Source organism: Lynx canadensis, chromosome F1, assembly GCF_007474595.2.
Source record: "Lynx canadensis isolate LIC74 chromosome F1, mLynCan4.pri.v2, whole genome shotgun sequence".
NCBI lineage: Eukaryota > Metazoa > Chordata > Mammalia > Carnivora > Felidae > Lynx > Lynx canadensis.
In genome coordinates, this window is record NC_044319.2 from 187661 (window position 1) to 201635 (window position 13975).

The 13975-nt window shown below is 51.0% G+C and overlaps 1 protein-coding gene and 2 long non-coding RNA genes across 3 annotated transcripts in view; 1 reads left to right on the forward strand and 2 right to left on the reverse strand.

The window, feature by feature from the left end:
• Positions 1 to 4009: 4009 nt before the first annotated feature.
• On the reverse strand, positions 4010 to 4917 carry LOC115504804. The gene is made up of 3 exons (XR_004343123.1): positions 4728 to 4917; positions 4244 to 4610; positions 4010 to 4117 (listed from the first exon to the last, which is right to left on the reverse strand). It is a non-coding gene; the product is annotated as an uncharacterized LOC115504804 (long non-coding RNA).
• Positions 4918 to 5117: 200 nt separating this feature from the next.
• Positions 5118 to 6745, reverse strand: LOC116737843. The gene is made up of 2 exons (XR_004343101.1): positions 6417 to 6745; positions 5118 to 6097 (listed from the first exon to the last, which is right to left on the reverse strand). It is a non-coding gene; the product is annotated as an uncharacterized LOC116737843 (long non-coding RNA).
• Positions 6746 to 10492: 3747 nt separating this feature from the next.
• Positions 10493 to 13975, forward strand: part of DISP1 (dispatched RND transporter family member 1) — a 190594-nt gene continuing 187111 nt past the window's right edge. Inside the window, exon 1 of the mRNA XM_030301992.1 lies at positions 10493 to 10585. The gene's annotated coding sequence lies outside the window, so the exon portion shown is untranslated. The remainder of the gene's footprint in view (positions 10586 to 13975) is intronic.

The window sequence follows — 13975 nt, forward strand, 5'->3', positions numbered from 1 at the left end:
CTCCCCCTGGACTCACCTCCCCCTGGACTCACCTCCCCTTGGACTCACCTCCCCTTGGACTCACCTCCCCCTAGATTCACCTCCCCCTGAACTCACCTCCCCCTAGATTCCCTCCCCCTGGACTCACCTCCCCCTGGTTTCACCTCCCCCTGGACTCACCTCCCCCTAGATTCACCTCCCCCTGAACTCACCTCCCCCTAGATTCACCTCCCCCTGGACTCACCTCCCCCTGGTTTCACCTCCCCCTAGATTCACCACCCCCTGGACTCACCTCCCCCTAGATTCACCTCCCCCTGAACTCACCTCCCCCTAGATTCACCTCCCCCTGGACTCACCTCCCCCTGGTTTCACCTCCCCCTGGATTCACCACCCCCTGGACTCACCTCCCCCTAGATTCACCTCCCCCTGGACTCACCTCCCCCTGGTTTCACCTCCCCCTGGACTCACCTCCCCCTAGATTCACCTCCCCCTGAACTCACCTCCCCCTAGATTCCCTCCCCCTGGACTCACCTCCCCCTGGTTTCACCTCCCCCTGGACTCACCTCCCCTTGGACTCACCTCCCCCTAGATTCACCTCCCCCTGGACTCACCTCCCCCTGGTTTCACCTCCCCCTGGATTCACCACCCCCTGGACTCACCTCCCCCTAGATTCACCTCCCCCTGGACTCACCTCTCCCTAGATTCACCTCCCCCTGAACTCACCTCCCCCTAGATTCCCTCCCCCTGGACTCACCTCCCCCTGGTTTCACCTCCCCCTGGACTCACCTCCCCTTGGACTCACCTCCCCCTGGATTCACCTCCCCCTAGATTCACCTCCCCCCGGACTCACCTCCCCCTGGTTTCACCTCCCCCTGGACTCACCTCCCCTTCGACTCACCTCCCCCTGGATTCACCTCCCCCTGTTCACCTCCCCCTGCACTCACCTCCCCCTAGCGCCTCACTGCTGATTATCTCTTGTTTCTGGTTCTCCTGGCATTTTTGTAGCCCTGAACTTGGAGCACTCGCCTCTCTTCTCCCACCACCTTATCCTTCTTCCTCCGCGTTTGACTTTTGTAGTAAGGGGAATAGGTTACATTTGCATTTTTCAGACCCCTTTGGAGGAACGACCCTTGTGTGAAACACTAGTGTATTGAGCTTCCCTGCTGTCAACTTGTACAAAACTAATCATCTTGAGGACCAACTTGTAGTACGTGCTGTGTATTTATACACCTTTTTAGCATAATTTTTTAAAAAGTAGTAGGATGAACTGACAACATTGGGGTCCAATTAGAGTTTATTTGCATCAGAAGTGACCTGGCCCAAAGGCTCACCTACTGTCAAGCGAGCAGTAGGCAACGGCGGCAGGTGAAGGCAGCAGGTGGTGAAGGCGGCAGGTGAACAAGGCAGCAGGTGAAGGTCTCTACGCCTCTGTCCATTCTGAGTTGCTCTTACTCGATCACTTCATTTACTTGTTCATTAACTGAACACATAGTAGGCACCGGAGTCCTCTTTTTGGGGTATATTCCTGCCTTCCAAGGATGGAAGATTCTTGTAAGGAGAGACAAGTATGTAACTGTGTGAGGTGGTGCACAGGGGGGCTATTGACTCATCAGGTATGAAGTCTCCCGTTGGCCTAGAGGACATGAGTCGTTTCCTCTCTATGAAGTCACATCTGGGAGGGGCTTGAGGGTCGAGTAGGGATGTGTGGTGGAGGGAGAGGCAGAAGGAGAACATTCCAGTGCCGAGAAAAACACATGAAGACACTCAATAAGAAAAGACTGGGAAGACAGTGGTGCTAGAAAGTCCAGCCCTCGGAACCTTCTAGCAAGGAAGTAGATTTTGTCAGAGGGGTGAGGAGACAGGTAATGATGGGTAGAAGTGGAGAGGGAAAAAGTGGAGGGTGAGTCTACAAAGATAGCTGGAGGTTCCTAGTAGGAAAACCCATATCTGCTACAGAATTGCATTTTATCCCCAAACGTTTGTCATCATGTTACAATTTCACATATTCATTTATTGCTTTCTTGTTTATTTTTTGCCCCCCCCCCCCACTTTGGAACACAACATGAGGATAACAGCGTTTTCAAGTGTAGCAATGATAGCCATCACATGTTTCATTTTGTCCTAAGTACTTGTCTACATTAACTTATTTAGACCTTATACCAATTTTATGAGATAGGTACTATCGTTGTCCCCATTTTAAGATAATGAAACGAAAGCACAGAGAGGTTAACCAAATTACGAGGGCCACACAGCTAGTAAGTGATGAAGCTGTGTGAATTAGTTAAGAGAGATTTGGACAAATACTGGAGAGTAATGTGCTGTGTGTCCCAAGCTAGTGGCAAGGAATCCAGTCTGGAGGATGTTATAGCAATCCAAAAAAGGGATCTTGTGTTGAGACAGAGCTAAGATGTAAAAGTGCATCAAAAGTATTCTGTGTGGGGGCACCTTGGGCTCAGTAGGTTAGCACTCGACTTTGGCTCAGGTCATAGTCTTGCGGTTCATGGATGGAGCCTCACGTCAGGCTCTGTGCGGACAGCTCGAAGACTGGAGCCTGCCCCCTCTCTCTCTCTGCCCCTCTCCTGTTGTGCTCTCTCTCTCTCTCTCTCAAAAATAAATAAATATTTAAAAAAAGTATTCTGTGTCAAAATCCTGTCTCTCATCTGCTTGTTACCGGATCCAAAGCAGTCTGAGTTTTCCAGGATGACTTCATCATAGATTAAAGCTTTGATAAAGAATGTCGACTGAACCTGGGTGAGCATTGACTCTTGGTTTTGGCTCAGGTCATGATCCCAGGGTCATGGGATGGAGCCCCGAATTGGGCTCCTTGCTGAGCGTGGACCCTGCTCGAGATCCTCTCTCTCTCTCTCTCTCTCTCTCCCCCCCCCCCCCCCCGCAGCCCCACTCCCTGGCTCGCACACACTCTAAAAAAATAAAATAATAAAATAAAAAAATAAAGTGGGGTGTGGTATTTCCTTAGTGAATGAATATAAAAGAAAAGATGTTCTTTTATAGGGGTTCAGGCAGGGGGTGCTGCTCACAAGGAGACCTTGCATTTGCTCTGCCGAAGAAGGTGGCTTTCTGAGAGCTTAATGAGCAAGTTGGGGTTGGATGTCACGCCTTCAGGCACTGGTCTCAATTTACTTAGCTGGTGCATAGACAGGATATTTTTGCCTTATTCGTTCAACAAACCTTGTTTGGGCACTGTCACCTGCTGGGATTGTGCTGAGTGCTTGCAATCAGAGCCAAATAAAACGTGGTTGGTGAGTTCAGGAAAGTTCTCTCTGGCCCCTTTATCAGTCAAGCTCCAGCCAGGAATAAGAAGCAACACCAGTTATCCTAACGAAGAGGAATTTGTGCAGGGGGTTGGTTTCCTGGGCGATGGGCATCTGGGGAGGCAAGGGAGGCATGGCTGGGAATCCAGGCAACACGAGTGAAGCACGAGGCCGGGGAGCAGGGTCGAACCTGGGAACCCGTCCCAACAGCCATTCCCAAGGCGAAGGGTCACCCCAGGTGATGCGACAGAGGAGGAGGCAAGTCCTGTCAGCCTCCAGGCTGCAGTCTTCCCTCATGACCCCTCCGATGCCCCCAGTGGGGGCGGGGGGCAGTGTGCAGAGGGGAAGAGTCTGCAGGGCTCAGGCGGGGAGACAGCAAGGCCAGCAAATCAGTCATTCTGGAAGAGAGTCCAGTCTGGGTCTGAGCTGGAACCGAGACATGCCTGAGCTGCAGGCCTCCGAGTTGGAACGCCCAGAATTTGACTCTCTTGCACCCGCCTTGGGGCCTTTGCCCGGGGGGTTCCTTCTGTCTTGGAACACTTTTCCCCAGCCCTTTTGTTTTCACTTTTTTTAAGCCTCTGCCCCAAAGTCCCATCTTGATGATTGTAATCGAAACCCTACCACTGCCCCCATTCTTTTATCCTGCCTTATTTTTTCCCTAGAATATTTATCATGGTGGAAAATAAACATGTCACGTTATAACAAATAAACGTTTGTCATCATGTTACAATTTCACATATTCATTTATTGCTTTCTTGTTTATTTTTTGCCCCCCCCCCCCACTTTGGAACACAAAATCCTCCTGGGTGGGAATTGTTGTCTCTTGTTTCCCCACGGGCCGAGAGCAGTCGATGCCATCCGGATAGCTGTAGAACGAACACGGGAATGAGGGATGCTTAGTTGAGGAAGAATAAGAAGGTTGTGTGGGGCAAAAGGCTAATAAGACTAGTAAGAAAAGACTCATAAGGAAAGTGCTGTGTCTGTCGAGATACCTGATCGCTCTCCCACGTAGGAAGGAGCAGCTGCAGGAAGAAAATGCAGCAGGTGTGTCGCAAACAGTATCTACAAGGTGAGCCCAGGTGCCAAAGCGGGATCAGGGCTGGGGACAGGACACCGGCCAGCGACTCCACATCGAGGCCTCGGACATTGTAGGTACACAGGTTTCTGGCCAGGCCAGCGGCACGGTCTCATAAACCGTGTGCGCTTGGGTTTGTTGGAGTGAACGATGAAGAAGGTGTGAAGGGGGAGGGCTCAGCGGAGGCCGCCCCTCTTTGTAAATGCAGAGCCAGTGTTCCGTTCGCCAGAGATCCTTCCAACATTCTTTGGGCCACACTCCGCTAATATGAAAATTCTACCGGACTGCCACGAGGAAAAAAGAGTAAAAGATACAGAACACGACTCAAAAAAAAAAAAAAAAAAAAAGAAAAGAAAAGAAAAAAAACAACAACCCACTACAGAAAAGTACTTTGAAAGTACCTGCGGTGAAGCGAGCAGTGTGGCTCAACGGCATCTCCTGCTTTGTTCTCAGGTAAAATCCCAGACCCCTGCACCTGTAAGTTATTCCCCACAACCATGTGGACATCATCTCAGCCTCTCTGATTCAGTCCTACGCACTGTCCATTTAATTTTTTTAAATGTTTTCATTTATTTTTGAGACAGAGACAGAGCGTGAGCAGGGGAGGGGCAGAGAGAGAGGGAGACACAGAATCCGAAGCAGGCTCCGGGCTCTGAGCTGTCAGCACAGAGCCCGACGCGGGGCTCGAACCCATGAATGGTGAGATCATGACCTGAGCTGAAGTCGGACGCTCAACCGGCTGAGCCCCCCAGGCGCCCCTCCATTTAACTTTTAACAATACCCTTGGCACATCTGTGGTCTTGCTTCCTGTTTCTGTTTCTCATTGTAACACGTCAAGGAAAGTGTACAAAGACGCATAGCGTCGACACAGTATATTGATAGTCCAAAGTTCTATGCATACTTCTGTAGGAGGAAAAAGTTGTATTGCTGTATTTAAGGAATCTTTCTTTTAGAAATGTTTACGGAATGTTGCTTATGTGCAACGGGGTTGCCAGATTTAGTAAATAAAAGTACAGGATGCTCAGTTAAATTTGAACTTCAGATCAACAGTAAATACTTTCTTACTAGAACTACGTCCCATGCAATGTTTGGGATGTACTCGTGATGTAGGTGGGCCAGGTCCCAGGACCCAGAGGGGACCCCACAGAACCAGCCAAGAGGGTCCGTGGCTGCATGCGGGATGGAAATCAGATGCCAGCCAGGAGGCAGTGAGGGCAGAATCTACCGAATAACGCCAAGTGGTGTGAGTATAGTGGGCAGAGCGTCTGGGAGACTCAGATGGAAGGGAGTCCCCCCACCACTTGGGGTTGGGGGTTTATACTGGAAAGGGGTCCAGGGTAAATGTTCTTTCAGGAATCCAGGGTGGGGTCCAATTGAAAGCAAGTGGCAGGTGAACAGCAGGTGTTATAAATCACTGAAGCCGGGGGGGGGGGGGCGGGGTATTGATGCCAGTGTCAGCCGAGTTTGACAGACACAGAGCTGGAAACAGGCTTGGGGGCGGTCTCTTACGTTATCAGGTGTCGGGGGCCTAGGACGAAACACAGAGAACGATGAAGTTCTCCCCCCTCCCCCCTTGGGGTGGGAACATAGCTTTCTCGGTTTACTCGGATACCAGGTGAAACATGGCGCATGAGTGAGTGGGGCCTCGCAGAGAAACAGATGGAGCCCGTTGTTCAGCTTCCCTACCTTCTTTGTACTGAAGATAATAGGACGTCCCAAGTTGACTGGGCATCCTGCGTTTTATCTGGCAACTCAGTATTTGCAACGTGGTCTGTCGCGGGATAGAAACACAGAAGAATCAGAAAAAACTCTAGGCTCTGCCACGTCTCCTCAAGGCAGATATAACCACCCTGTACCGTGCTTGACTTCAAATGTTTTGAAGAGTGGGCTACCTGCACAGGAAGTGACTTCTTACTAACTAATCAGGATCCTGGTACAGAGAAGGCGTATTCCTTCTCTTTAAGGCTTATATCCACTGTTTTTACAGGTTAAGTTTTGCCTTGACCTTCCCAGCCTGTAGTTAATTTCTTCATAGGAAATTAAGTTTGTATCACCGAGACTCAGAGCTGAAAATTCATTTTATTGTTTACCTGGTGGTTAGATTTGCAAGTCGGGAGCAGTGCTGTGTGTCTCTATTTCGGTTACCCAACCTTGAGTGAAACCTGTATTCAAGAGGAAAGGCTTGCTTTCCGGCCCCTGTCGAGGTTTGGCAGGTGAAGCTTTCTCTGGCTTGAGCATTTCTGCTTAGCTGTGATGTTAGGAGGAAAACACGGGGAGGCTCGCGCACCCATCAGGTGTGTGGATTGCTCGCTGGTTTTGCAGAAAGACAAACAAGGTTTGGCATTTGCAGTTACGAACTTGTATACAAGCCCTTCAGAACACACCCACACACAAAGGGGCGCCTGGGTGGCGCAGTCGGTTAAGCGTCCGACTTCAGCCAGGTCACGATCTCGCGGTCCGTGAGTTCGAGCCCCGCATCGGGCTCTGGGCTGATGGCTCAGAGCCTGGAGCCTGTTTCCGATTCTGTGTCTCCCTCTCTCTCTGCCCCTCCCCCGTTCATGCTCTGTCTCTCTCTGTCCCCAAAATAAATAAACGTTGAAAAAAAATTAAAAAAAAAAAAAGAACACACCCACACAAACTGTTCAGTTAATGAGTACTACGCCAAGTTTCCCTGTCGTTTTACAGGTGGAATTTCACTGGTGTAGGCCTTAAAGGGGCCTGAAATAGAAGTATCTGATTATTATACGACGTGTCCCTGTGGAAATCACATTTCACTTGAATTCCACAAGAGAAAAGAGGTGAACAAACCCTATGTTATTTCTACTCGCAAGTGTTTACTTGCAGAGGATATGAACCCATGTTGAACATATTTCCATGGGATGCAACACGGACAAACCTACCCTGAAAGTGGATTTAGGGGAGGTGGGGGAAATGGAGAGATGCTGTTTCACGGGTGTTGAGTTTCAGTCTGGGGAGATGAGAAAGTTCTGGGGAGGGAAGGGAGTGATGGGTATACACGTTGCATATGCAGCAATGCCACCGCAGTGCGCGTTTGGACGTAGCCAAAATGGCAAATTTTATGTTTTATATATTTTACCACAATAACGAATTAGACCAGAATACCAAAAGTTACATTTTTAAATATTCTGGGTAACCTGAAACATTTCTGGGGCGGCCACCCTTTTAGGAAGAAAGCACCACCTTAACCGTAGTTAGGAGTCCTCTTTCACGTTCAGTGATACGGTTGGATCATAGGAGATTGAGATCTTCACAAAAGTACCTTGCCTACGGGGCCTTGCAGCAGTTGGGAATTATTAATTGGAGAGCCCTGGCTGACCTTAACTACCACTCAGTACATAATCTTTAATTAATATAACTCTACACTAAGTGGCTAGCGTTCCAAGGAACACGCTGCCGTGACTGCCTCCAAGCAGGCCGGTTCACTGTGCCACGTGACTGCATTAGTGTGTCCAAACGGTGGAAGGCACACTTGTGGACCTGCGGCTGCCGCGGCCCTTGGGGAGGCCGGTTGTTTCCATTTATGTTTATGAACAAATAAGGATAAAGAAAACACCCAGGTATGAATGGGAGTGTGGAAAGTGTAAATAAACTTTTAAACTAACCTTATTAGCTCTGCTAATTAACCCACTTATCTGTCAGAGCCAGGTGGTGAGTAAGGAGGGAACAAAAAGATATTTTTCCTTAAAACGTTTTCTCCCAGTTCTGAATACAACTACGCAGCGGTCATGATTTTGCAAAGGCTGATGCCGAAGGCCAGGTGGCGGGTGGGAGGGAGCTCAGCAGCACACTAGGGGGTCTCACAGGGGTCTGGGGGGGGGTACCGCACTCCCTCCACACCAGAAAAATTGGGGAGCCCGCTGGGAGGGAGATCAATAGTCCTGTCTCTGGGACCACTGAACTCCATCCGGGTGGACTCTCTTCCTCTCCTGTGCGTAACAAGGAATTTGGAATAGACCATTTCCCAAGTCTCCTTCCAGATTTATATGCTGATTATACAATTTGCCCCACCCGCCAGCCCCATGATAACTGAGGCAGTTTTCCTGATGGGACCAGGCAGCAGTGGCCCTCCTGTCCTTGGCCTGGAAGGACATGCTGACTCCAGAGCTCTGGTGACAAGAGATGGATGCTGTAGAGTGAGCAGGGGACCAGTGTCTTAGGGGGTGGTGTCGTTTCACTGGGAACAGGAACCCACTACAACTAACCCGAGTAACACGGGGACTTTACTGGAAGGACACAGAATTTTCAGAATTTAAGGACAGGAAGTTGAGCTGGACCTCACAAGGGACTGGAAATCCAACGCTGGAAAGCTGGGCACAAAGATGGAACACCGCTCCGATAACTCGGTCTTCCCTTCTCCCCTCTTTCCTCTAGTATCTCCTGCTTTTGTTCCACCAGCTCCAACACCCTGCTCATACCTAGAACCTAATCCCAGGTTTACAGGGCATTTCTATCTCAACACGAAAGAGACCAACTGCAGCTCCATTGGTGACCAAAACCCATGCTGCAGAGACTCTCAGCTGTTTGGGTTTGAGACAGGTCGACTTCAGTTTGCCATGCCAGTGAGTCTGGAGCATGTGGCTCAGTGCCCACTCAGCAGGGGCTCTGGGAGCAGATGCCCTTGAACAAGGACGTGCTATGCATACACTCCTCAAGCTTACTTCGGTTGCAAGCAGAAGCCTTCCCTGGCTCGTCAAGCAAAAGAATGTTTTGGAAATACACAGGGATTATCACCTGTAATCAAAGGAGGCAGGGCAGGTCCTGGTCCTCAGCAAACGGTGTTAACAGACCTTTTCTTTCGAGCACAGCCATTTATGTGACTGTTCTAAGGGTTACCTTCTGTGTTTTCCTGTGCCATATGTTAAATTCCTGGAGGTGGGGGAAGACCACGAAGGGCCTGGTTGAGGATGTGTCCATTTCTGGACTCATCTGTTTTACAGGGACATGACCAACCTGTCCCACTTTTCCTAGGACCATCCCAGTGTTTTAAGTGCCAAAATTCTAGTGTCCTGGGATCCCCCTCAGTCCTGGGCAAACCAGGACACTTGGTCACCTAAGAACATGGTCACTTGTACGAGGTATATGGTCCTTTGAGGGGACCTCTCTATTTATTAGAGGCATTTCTACCACAAGCAAACAATCGTGGTGAGCTATATGGAAACATTTCATGACATTTCGCGGAGTGCCTGTTACATTCTACTTCTTGATGGGGGGGGGGGGTGGTGCACGCATGTGTGTACACAAACACACGCGCGCACACACGCTCTTCCCAGTCTCTCAAGGCCACACCTCTCCACTACATGATTTGGTGATGTCACGCACCACCACAAAGCGACTGCTAACCTCCCCAACGTGGGCAAGCGGGAAGCTGCACCCTGCTGCTGGGTGCGGGGCTGATGTCGTGCCCTGTAGGCAGACTGTCTACATGTTGTCCATTCTTCCTTCTCTGCTGTTGACAATCCTGTCTGTACGTCTCACAACATAACCTGAGAGCGAGAGAAAAAAGTTGTCATACCTTTTCTTCCTAAAGAGGAAAGGGGGGACTTGGCGCGCAAGAAAGTATTGATTAGACACTAGCAGCAAGCAAAACAGCCATAGAGGTAACCGTCCTCCTCCCTGTGGCTGGTAACGAAGCCTCATTACCCTTCTAAGGGCTCAGTAGTTCCAGCGGGCATTTCGGTTGGTTGGGGCGACCCGCCCAATGCGGTGATAGGAGGGGTAAGAGCCCTGCTGGTCCCCCCTTAAAGGCCTCGATCACTGTCTTGGCGTCCCCGATGCAGCCCCCCGGCTCCCCCGTGCGGCCGGGCTCTCTCCGACGCCCCTCTCTCCCGCAGGCCCTCCCGCCTCCTCCGATCTCCAGCGCGCGCTCGTCGCTCCCGACCGTCTCTCCGAGAAGGGGGGCGGGGGACTTGCACCTCCCGTCCCGCAGCGCCGGTCCCTCTCCCCGCCCGCTCGCGTCACCTTCCACCCCGCAAAGCGGAGCTCCGCGTCTGGGCCCCGCGACGCCCCACCGCCGCCACCAGCCCACCAGCCCACCAGCCGGCCGCCCCGAGAACCCCGCGCCCCTGCCCGCGGCCTGGGGGCGGAACTTCCGGTCCCGCGCTCCTACGCCTTCCGGCGCCAGGCGGAAGCCGGCTCCGGGTCCGCGTTGGGGCCGGAGCGTCCCGGACGCCGGTCTCCTCAGTGGACGCGTCTTGGCCACGCCGCCGCCGCCGCCGCCGCCGCGCGACGGGGAGACCGGGTAGGGCCGGGGGGACCGGGGGGACCGGGGCGCCCCGCGCGGGCTGAGGGCGACCGAGCATGGTCGGGGCCGCGGGAGGGGTGCCGTGAGGGGCGGGGGGCGCGGGTGGGAGGGGTCGGGGCGCCCAGCCGCGTAGCCTCGCCGCGGGTCCGTGCTGGCTTCCGGATGTGTGTGCGGGTTGGAGGGACATCGGACGCTCCGGGGACACTCGAGGTCTCCCTTCAGCCGAGTCCCCTTCGGGCTGCACTTCTTTGTCACAGGAATTTAGCAGCCCTTCCTCCGGTCGGGGGCTCGGACCCCAGGCCGCACGTACAGTCGCCCACGCCCCCGACTGAGCCAGCAGGCGCCCGCGGACCGTAGTGCTGTCAGGCTGACCCGCAGTTCTCGTTCTGGAACCCTCCGTGGCGCCAGAGTTTAGCTTGTGCTGCTTCCACTGCCCCGAGCGACCTCGTCAGCACGCTTGGAGCTGCGGAGAGGATCGCAGGGAGCTGTGCCTGCGCTTGTACTGGAGCCCCTATGCGTTAGTGACTCGGTTTACCCAGTGAGGACAGTCTAGGTGCGGTTTCAGCGGATTACACCCACTCCCTAGGATACGGGTTAGTGACTCCGTTTACTCAGTGAGGACGCTCCAGGTGCGGGTGCAGCCGATTACACCCAGTCCCTAGGATACGGGTTAGTGACTCGGTTTACCCAGTGAGGACAGTCTAGGTGTGGGTGCAGCCGATTACACCCAGTCCCTAGGGTTTGGGTTAGTGACTCGGTTTACCCTGCAGATGCGGGTGGAGTGGATTACACCCAGTCCCTAGGATGTAGGTTTGTGACTCGGTTTACCCAGTGAGGACAGTCTAGGTGTGGGTGCAGTGGATTATACCCAGTCCCTAGGGTTCGGGTTAGTGACTCAGTTTACCCAGTGAGGACCCTCCAGATGCGGGTGGAGTGGATTACACCCAGACCCTAGGGTTTGGGTGAGTGACTCAGTTTACCCCGTGAGGACAGTCTAGGTGTGCGTGCAGTGGATTATACCCAGTCCCTAGGATATGGGTTTAGTGACTTAGTTTACCCAGTGAGGACAGTCTAGGTGTGGGTGCAGCCAGTTATACTCAGTCCCTAGGGTTTGGGTTAGTGACTCGGTTTACCCAGTGAGGACCCTCCAGATGCGGGTGGAGTGGACTTCACCCAGACCCTAGGGTTCGGGTTAGTGACTCGGTTTACCCAGTGAGGACAGTCTAGGTGTGGGTGCAGCCGATTACACCCAGTTCCTAGGATATGGGTTAGTGACTCGGTTTATCCAGTGAGGACAGTCTAGGTGTGGGTGCGGCCGATTACACCCAGTCCCTAGGGTTGGCTACCACAAGGCCACAGACTGTGTTGAGTGTTCCCGGAACCATGGTGTCTCACTCACAGTAAACACAGGTGGTTTCTCTAGTGGCCAGGGAGGGGCGTGTCGGCTTACTTTGTCATTACTGCAGCTCATGCTGAGTATTCTCCTCATTGTCTACACTGCATGTGATTTTTATTGGCTGCGCTTCCTGAGGACATCGTACAGCCTCTCACTTAGGTGTAATTAGAGACTCCGACCTGAAAAGGCGAATTGGGTTTTGCCACAAACTGGGCACCCAGCAGGGCAGTCCTCGTGCTGTCACTGTTGGAGGGGACAGCTGCCTAGCGCCTTCCTCCTCTTGGGTGCTAGACTGCGTCGGTGCAGGTCGCCCAGAGACCAGGTTCGGGGGTCTGACTTGCACTAAGTGAACTAGAACGTTCTGTGTTTGTTGGTGCCTCAGTGTATTGCTGACTTGTAAATCCCTCACCGCCCCCCGGCTTTATCAGGTGTAATTGACAGACAAGAACTGTGTGTATTCTAGGCGCACCGTGTGGTACGCATTTTGATGTACATTGTGACATGATGGTCACAATGAAGCTGATGACACGTCACCAGTACCTAACCGTCTTAAGATCTACCTCGTCCAGATCTCAGATCACAGTGTTAGTAACGCTTATGAACTCTTGATGGACTTGAAAATTTGTACTTGAGCTGGGTGTAATCTCCTTATATTTAAGGACATAGCTGATATTTACAGGTGGAGAGCAGTGTCTAGAAATAAACAGTGCTTCAACATGTAATTAAGTATAGTGGGTAATTTCTCAACTAGAAAATGGTAAAATGGCCTGACCTTTATAGTTATTGTGTTGATTGTTGTGTGGATTTCTCTATATATCTTCATTTAATCTGTTTCTTTAAGTTAGACAGTGTTCCTTTTCTGATAAGGCTTGTTCTGAATTGTCCATAAAATCTTGGTTTAAGAAATGTATTCCTCCCCCCCCCCCCAAAAAAAAAAAAGAAATGTATTCCTCCCCCTTTCGCTTGGTTTTTGGGAGATAAAACAGTTGGGAAAGTATGCAGATCTTTAGACTTTAGTTTGCGGCTGAGGAAGTGCTTGTTTTTGAAACACAAGAGCCCGCCCTCTCTGGCAACTGTCTAGTTATATGTCTGAATGATATATTTGAAATTGGATTGCTGTGTGTTCTGGATAATCTCTGGGATTTTTCTTTGTTCTAATCGTTGAGTAAAATTTTAAGTTTTCTGTAGATGAACCCAAGTGTTCTGTAGGATTTAGATACATTTTACACTTTAACCAATAGTGGAAATTTTAATAGGGCTGGGCAAATTACTAGTTATTCTTAACGGATTTATTACTTACTTTTGTTTCTGCGATGGCAAAATGCGTAGCTGTGCGATGGGAGAACTACTAAGACAGCGATGGCCCGGGCTGTTTTTATATTCACGTATTTACACATTGCTTTCCATAGTCACCTGTTTGTAATATGTGCAGTAATTTGCTATATTGGGATTTTGGGCTCTTTGCTCCCTGACTGTCAACCTTATAATTACATAGTCCGCTCTCTGTTACCCGTATACCCCTTTAGAAGGGCACCCCCTGTCGTTTGATGGTATTGATGAAAGGACAGTGTTGATCTGCAGACCTACTGTCCAGCTGCAGGGCCTGTGACGCATGCTGGCTGTCACCAAGATTAGCTGAGGCATCGTCAGCCTCTTCTTTTAGTAGGACTTTCTGCCCTTTCTGTGCTGCTGAGTTAGACCTTTTCTCTCAGTGACTGAGATGACGTTGGCCTCAGCCAAAAGGGCTGTCAGTATAGCCTAGTTCGTTCTGCTGACCTTGATCCCATAAATCTTGGCAAATTTTTTGCCCTCCTGACATGCAGTTATGGCTGTGAACCATTTGTTTACGTTGTTATTGTTTGAAAAACAGTTTAAATACTGAATCATGATTGGATTATATAACTGGACTACACTTACTTTTGCTTGGAGCAAGGCATCACATTAAATTCTACAGGAACCATTCTATTGAAGTGATACAGTTGCAAATACTA